The sequence below is a fragment of the Amblyraja radiata genome, chromosome 14 (genome assembly GCF_010909765.2).
Source record: "Amblyraja radiata isolate CabotCenter1 chromosome 14, sAmbRad1.1.pri, whole genome shotgun sequence".
Taxonomy (NCBI): domain Eukaryota; kingdom Metazoa; phylum Chordata; class Chondrichthyes; order Rajiformes; family Rajidae; genus Amblyraja; species Amblyraja radiata.
In genome coordinates, this window is record NC_045969.1 from 36,386,184 (window position 1) to 36,394,159 (window position 7,976).

The following is a 7,976-nucleotide window of genomic DNA, read 5'->3' on the forward strand; positions in this document are numbered from 1 at the left end:
AACTCCCACTTCATTTGGTCTTTGCATTGTGCTGCTGACATGCCGAATAGATGGAGTTTACATTTTTAGGCGGTCCCACGTTTTAAAATGATGCGCGTAAAGCAAGATGCAAATCTAGGCAGTATGCATTGCAAGTTTATGGAGTAACGAAGATACACTAACATGAAGAAGTAATTTCATACCTTGAGCTTCCCTCTCCCCTGACTTTCAATCTGAAGAAGTCTCGACCCAAAAGTCAAATAAATTAAAATTTACTTTTTTAGCCAATCCCATGTTTAAACGTTAAACAAGATGCAAATCCAGGTACTTTTGCATTTCAAGTTTATGGAGTAACGAGATTTCCGAATTCATTATGATGGTGACAAAGAAATTGAACTAAAGATAGACACAAAATGTTGGAGAAACTCAGCGGGTCAGGCAGCGTCTCCGGGGAGAAAGAGTGGGTGATGTTTCGTGTCGGGACTTCTTCAGATTGAAAGTTAGCGGAGAGGTAAACTGGAGGTATCTGTCAGTTCTATCTTCGTTACTCCATAAACTCTGGAGACGCTGCCTAAGCCGCTGATTTACTCCAGCACTATGTGTCTATCTGGTATAAACCAGCATCTGCAGTTCCTTTTTATCACATTACATTACAAGAATTTGAACTAACATTGTTAAGCTACCCCACGCTCAAACTGATGATGCACGTAAATCTGGATGCAAATCCAGGCACATGCACTGCGGGTTTATAGAATAACGGGATTTCATAAAGCCTGGTAGGTCAAGACTATCATTTTTAACATCCCTCAAATCGTGGTGGGTTGCTATTCTTCTGCCTTCCGCTCTTTTGCACGTGCCACGGGAGACTGGAGATATGGACCACATATATTTCATCTGATTAGTTTATGAACTAATCTTTCTTTCTATTCATCCGCAAGTCGATATCTGAGGCATCCCAGAGCCTTCTTACCCAAATAATTCAATATCAAATCATGCTGAAAAACACACACGCAGCAATGTTAAATAGTAATCATTAATAAATAGTTCCTTACAGCCATTAGGCTATTAAACACTACAACCTCCAAACTACACAAGCTCTGAACTACATAAACTTGGGGGCATTGGTTTTGTCTCTGCACTATTATTGTTTGAGTGAACTTTTTTTCTTTTTTATTATATTGTTTACAGAGTACTATATTTCCATAGACTGTTGTGCTGCTGCAGGTAAGGATTTCAATGTTCTGTCTGGGACACATGAGAATAAAACACTTGACTCTTGAATAATTTCCACAACATTTTGCACAGGGAACCTGTAGTGCCCACAGATTACAGGTGCCCCGAAGGATATATGTGCCACTGTTTCAAGGGACGCTGTTTGTACCATTTGAAGGGCACACTGGCACATGCAAAGGAGCGAAAGAAAGACGAACAACAGCCTATCATATTGAAGGGATGCTAAAACTGATATTTGAGACATCTTAGGGTTCCAGAATCTCGTTCTCTCTAAACATGTAATGCATAATGCATGCTAACCTCTATTGATGTTAGTGGCAGCCACAATAATTTTTTAAAAATCAGAGTAGTTAGAACATAGAACTGTAAGCACAGGAACAGGACCTTTGACCCATGCCGAACGTGATGCCAAGACCAACTTTTATCTGCCTGCACATAATCCATATGCCTCCTTTCCCTGCATATCTACATGCCTGTCCAAAAGTCTCTTAAATGCCACTATCGTATCTACCACAAGGCTCAGCAGCATGTTCCAGGCACTTACCATCCTCTGTGTAAATACCCCATGGAAGGAATCTATAGGCGGTGCTGCCTCAAAATGGCAGCCAATATCATCAATGACCCACACCACCCTGTCCACCATTTCACTACTATTATCAGGAAGGAGATACTTAAGCCTGAGAATGTTACCTTCAGGTTCAAGAACAGCCTTTCCCCAGCAACTACCATCAAGGTCTTGAACACTACACAACATTAACCCTATCTTGGCAACTAAATACTATGGACTGTGTCTTTCATTGTGCTATGGAGTTCGATTTTGCACTCATCCCAGTATTATGAACTTATTGTTTATTGATTAATATACAATTATCTGTGTGTTATTGTGTTAAAGGGCTTGCTAGGCTGCAACAAATAAGAATTTCATTGTTCCGTTGCCGGTACATATGACAATGAAACACTCTAGAATCTTGCATCCTCAGCAGCAAGTTTGATGAGAGAAACAGTGTTAATATGATACTTTAAGTGTCCCAATTGGTAAATACATTGCCACTCCTTTAGAAATAGGGTACTATACATGAGAAACCTATAACAGAAAATACAAAGAGGTTTGAAGTTGGCCTCAAAAGATTTTTAAGATGGATGAAAATTAGTATTTAAAATAAATAAGTGAATACCCATGTCCTCAAACAATGCGTATTGGGTGCCTTTAAGTGAACTAGCAAAGAGCGTTTGAGGCTCTTTTTTTGCGAGTATAACATACACTTCATATTGTTGAGGTGATAATGATGGAAAATGGAACAAGTGTTGCCCTATTGGCTTATAGTTTCAAAGACAGGCAGTTCACACGTTGAGCAGAGGTTAATGGGCAAGTTAAAACAGAATGGTGGTGGGTATATGAAAGAGGGTATAGCTGCCAGAGGAGGTAGTTGTGATTAATACTATCATAATTGTTATGAGACATTTGGACACTTACATTTGGAAAGGATACGTTTAGAGGGATATGTGCCAAACGTGGGCAAGTGGGACTAGTGTAGATGGGGCATGTTGCTCGGCGTGGGCAAGTCGGGCCGAAGGGCCTGTTTCCACGCTGTATGAGTCTATGACTTGATATGACTCTATGACTAATGTTTTTTTCCTAAGATTGTGTATTTGAATCACATCTTAAATATAAAACAAGACCGAACTATTGTTGTCACCTGTAATTAAAATAGACCACTGTCTATTCCACAGAGACATAGTGTCACTGAAAGTCCAGACAGAAGAAATTGCACACTATTTATAAGTCCTTGTTGCAAACAGAAGCTTAAAAGTATTGTAGAAACAAAGAACTGCGAATGCTGGCTTACAAAATAAGACACAAAGTGCTGGAGAAACTCAACAAGTCAGGCAGTATCTGACATAAATGTCTTTTGTCCTTTGTCCTTTGAGAACATGGATATGACCCAAAATCATATGTCCAGACCCAAAACATCACACGAGTCCTATCCATGTTCCCCAGAGATGCTGCGTGACGGAAGCTTGCATCCTTTTCAGGACGGACGATGACAGCGATGTCAACATTTGAAACATGGAAGATGGACACGAATGAAGAAGACCCACTGAGTTACTCCAGCATTTTGTATCCAGCTTAAAATATTCACTGTTGCTCTGACATGCATTACATATGGCCACATCAAAGAGAATATACCAAGTATTAAAAACATATCGAAGCTCAGTCTGAAGAAGGGTCCTGACCCGAAAGAAAATAACTGCAAAGCTGGAAATCCAGAACAGGTACAGAAAATATAGGAAGCACTCAGCAAGTCAGGCGGTATCTATAGAGAGAGAGAGATAAATCTCAATGATCTTTTGTCAGCACCATCAACACACATATGTTAAAGAAGAGTTGTGACCATCAACTTGTCCCTATTAAATGGCACAGCTGTTAGAGCTGCTGCCTCACATCTGCATGAGATCCTGACCTCAGATGCTGTCTGTGTGGAGTTTGCACGTTCTTCCTGTGACTGTGTGGATTTCCTCCAGGTCCTCCGGTTTCCTCCCACATCCCAAACCCAAAAGGTTTGTATGTGTAAATTGTCCTTAGTCTGTTGGGAGTGGATGAGACAGTGGGATAACAGAACTATTGTGAACAGGTGACCATGGTCGGCTTGGATTTGGTGGACTGAAGGGCCAGTTTCCATGCTGTATCTCGAAACTGAAGTAAACTTAGTTGGAATTTTTAAGTTACTGAATTTGATGTAACCCATATGTATTTGTACAAAACTTTTGACAAGGTTCCACAAACTTGATGTAATTTCTCCTGCCTCAGCCTTTAAGAGAATAGATTAACTTTTGCTAATCTTTTCCTTTTTACATATTCAATGGAGCTCTTACAGCAGGTTATTATGCACGGAAGAAGGGTTTTAACCCAAAGTGCCCTCTGTCAACCCACCCGAGATGCTGCCTGACCCACCAAGCTCCCACATACTTTGTGTTTTGGACAGATTCCAGCATCTGCAATTTCATGTTGTCTCTGGTATTATGTTTCTTGCCAGCCATCTCTCACATTGTACTTTGTCTTTCCTTATGAATGTCTTGTGTATGTGTCAGAGAGGCATACAGCACGGAAATAGCCCCATCGGCCCAACTTGCCCACGCTGATCAAGCTGCCCCATCTACACTAGTCCCATGTGTGGGCCCGTACCCCTCTAAACCTTTCCAGTTCATGTAATGACGTAATTGTCCAAATGTCTTTTAAATATTGCTACAGAATCTGCCTCAATTACCTCCTCTGGCAGCTCATTCCATATGCACCTCAAAAAGTTGTGCCTCAGTTTCCTATTTCCCCTCTCACCTTAAACCTATATCCATTGGTTCTTAATTTCCACTCCTCTGGGTAAAATAATTTGTTCATCTATTCTATATATTCCCCGCATGATCTTATACAACTCTATAGTTTACTTTAGTTTTAGTTTAGTTTATTATTGTCATGGGTAACGAGGTACAGTGAAAAGCTGTTGTTTCCAGTCAAAGAAAAGGCTATACACAATTACAATTAAGCTATCTACAGTGTACAGAATAAATGGAATATTATTTAGTGCTAGATAAAGTGCAATAAAATCCAATTAAATATAGTTCAAAGGTCTCCAAAGAGGTAGAATGAGGTTGGGACCACACTCTAGCTGGTGAGAGGACAGTTCACTTGCCTGATAACAGCTAAGAAGAAATTGTTCCTGAATCTGGAGGTATGTTTTTTCAAACTTCTGTACGTCTTGGCTGATTGGGAGAGGGGGGAAAAGGGAGTGACCAGAGTGAGACAGGTCTTTGTTTATGCTGGGAGCCTTGCCGGGGCAGCGTGAATTGTAGATGGAGTCATTGCAAGAGAGGTTGGTTTGTGTGATGGTCAGGGCTCCATCCACAACTCTCTGTAATTTCTTGCTGTCTTGGATGGAGCTGTTCACAAATTATGCTGTGATGTATCCTGATAAAATGCTTTCTATGGTACATCTTGTAGACATTGGTGAGGGTTGTTGGGGACATGTCAAACTTCCTATGCCTTCTAAGGAAGTAGAGGTGTTGGTGTAAGATCACCCCCTCATCCTTCTGTGCTGCTGCTAACTGATGGTCAACCAGAATGCGTAGGTTGTTATGTTGTAGCTCCACAGATGACAACTTCCTACTGCATTTCATCTTGGAGCACTCAGATGATCCATGCTGAGACGGCCTATAGATGGAGGTCATAGAATGTGCTTATGAAGATGCATCAGGCATAGTCCAACCACCACAAGACCTGCATGTGATCTCCACGAGTAGTGTAGTCCTGATCCACCATTGCACATGGCTTCGTATGGAGCCTGAAGCTCATGGTTTGTGGAGGTGGATGTGGTGGCTCAATGCCAAGGTTCATGAATGCAAGTACAGTGTTCCATCACATGGCCGAGGTCACAACCTCCATTTCAGTAAAGTCAAAGGTCCAGCATCAAGGCTCTAATTTTCACTGCAAGGGAGGCACTTTGAACGTGCGGTTCCACCCCAGCAAATTGACTTCCAGCAGGAGTCAAGGGATGTAGAGATCGGCCACAATAGTGCACTGCTCTGCATAAAATGAACATGCTTGAATGGAAAGATTTAATAGGATGCTGTGGGGCAATTTTTTTCTGATCTACCCACAGACATGCATGTCAGCCAGCTGGCCCCCAGACTGCCACCGTTAATAGCAAGGAGGCTCGGACGGAAGCCGAGTATCTAGTTTCAGAACTGCTCTTAGTTTCCTGCACCAAAAATCAAACATCCACCAGCAAAGGAGATGTTCTGCAATGTTAGGCCAGATCAGATAGTGAGAATCAACTATCACACTTTCTGTACTTCTTGCCTGATGGGAGAGGGGAGAAGAGGGATTGTCTGAAGTGAGAGTCGCCCTTGATTATGCTGGTGTCTTTACTGATGCAGCATGAAGTGTAGATGGAGGCAATGGAAGGGTGGTTGGTTCACGCGAGTGTCTGGGCTGCATCCACAATCCTCTGCAATTTCTTGAGGTCTTGGATGAAGCTGTTCCAAAATCACGCTACGTACAGTTTACAGAGTACATTGCTTACATATCTGTTGTGCCCGATCGTGAGGAATGGGCACCGCTGGAGGCCCCACAGAGGTCGGACAAGCGCACGGATCAGACGCACCCTACAGCAGTGGAGAACATTGACAGCATCACCAGGCCAGGCCGACCTCTGCAACACTGAACCTATGCCGCCTCAAGGATAAGAGGTCTATAGCGTCAAGATAAGACTAGATCTTTTTAAGAATGATCAACCTTGAAGAGTACAAGCTGATGCTGGAAACATGGTGGCTTTGAGTAATGTCTCAGTTTTATCTATTATTCTTACGTTACAATTGTTGTACTTACCTGTTCCTGTGCTGCATAGATCTATATTTCATGTCAAAAGAATTTTGTTGAGTATAGATTATTGAAAACCAGGTCAACCAGCTGGGTGATCAATCGAGTCTCCCAGTTGATGGTTAATCGAATGGAGCGATCGCTGTAAAGTCTCCCAAAATGCAATGAAACATAGCATGCATCCAAAGAAGTAGTGCTTTTTTCTCTGGACAGGTAATACTGCAATTATGACAACCATGCACAATGTGACATTGTTAAAGCAGGCACACTTGTCTCACCAGTCCATTAACATCACATTTTGACCCATATGTGCATAGGGAGCAAGTAACATGCCTGCCCGCCTGCCATCTCGCTCAGGGTCCTCGGGTCGACACCTGCCCTGCCCCCCCCCCCTCTCTGACCCCCCCACCCCTCTCTGCCCCCCCTTCTCTCTCTGCCCCCCATCCTCTGCCCCCCCCCCCTCCTCTCTGCCCCCCTCTCTCTCTAGGGAGTGGTGAGAATTGGGACCTATGGTTGAGTGGTGGAGTATTGCGTTCGGGAACCAGCCACTCCCCTTCACGCCACGCGCCGCACCCACCCCTATCCCTCAATTTCTACCCCCTCCCTCTCCACCCCCCTCCCCTTCCCTCTCTACCCCCCTCACCCGCTCCCTCTCTACCCCTCCCCCTCTCCAGCCGCGTCTGCGCAGTTGGGGTTATGCGTGAGTGGATAGGGCAAAGGATGGGGTAAAAGGAGCAAATTAATAATATTAATATAGTATCAAGAGGGGGGCGTTAGTGGGTTAGTGGGCATTATTTCTCAAGGTATTAATCAAAATGTTCAAAAATCTGAAAGCTTAGAAAATAAAACCGCTGGCTTTGGCTGATGACGTCACAATGGCTGCACACTGTGTTGACGCGCTGTGAGTGAAGTCGCCCACCCGCGCCATTCACCAGCCCAGCCCAGCCCGGGGCCATCCGCAGCCTCCCCCCGCTTTCTGCTGCTCTCTCTCCCCCCCTCTCTCTCTCTCCTCCCGCCTCTCTCTCCTCCCCCCCTCTCTCTCTCTCTGCACCCTCTCTCTCTGTCTCTGCCCCCTCTCGCTCTGTCTCTGCCCCCTCTCTCTCTGCCCTCTCCCTCTACTCCCCCTCCCTCTCCAGACGCGCCTGCGAGTTGGGGGCAATGCTTGAGTGGATAATGCGGGAATGGGGTAAAAGGAGCCAATGAATAATATTAATATAATATCAAGGGGTGTGGTTAGTGTATGTGTGACGCTGCAGGCACCCCCCCTCCCACCACAACCGCGCGTTGAGGGGAAGGGACCCAACAGGTCCCCCTTGGTCTAGTCTACATTACTAAATGTCTGATCTTGACCACTTCCTGTTGTTCTGTATATTGATTTTAGAAAGAAATGCTG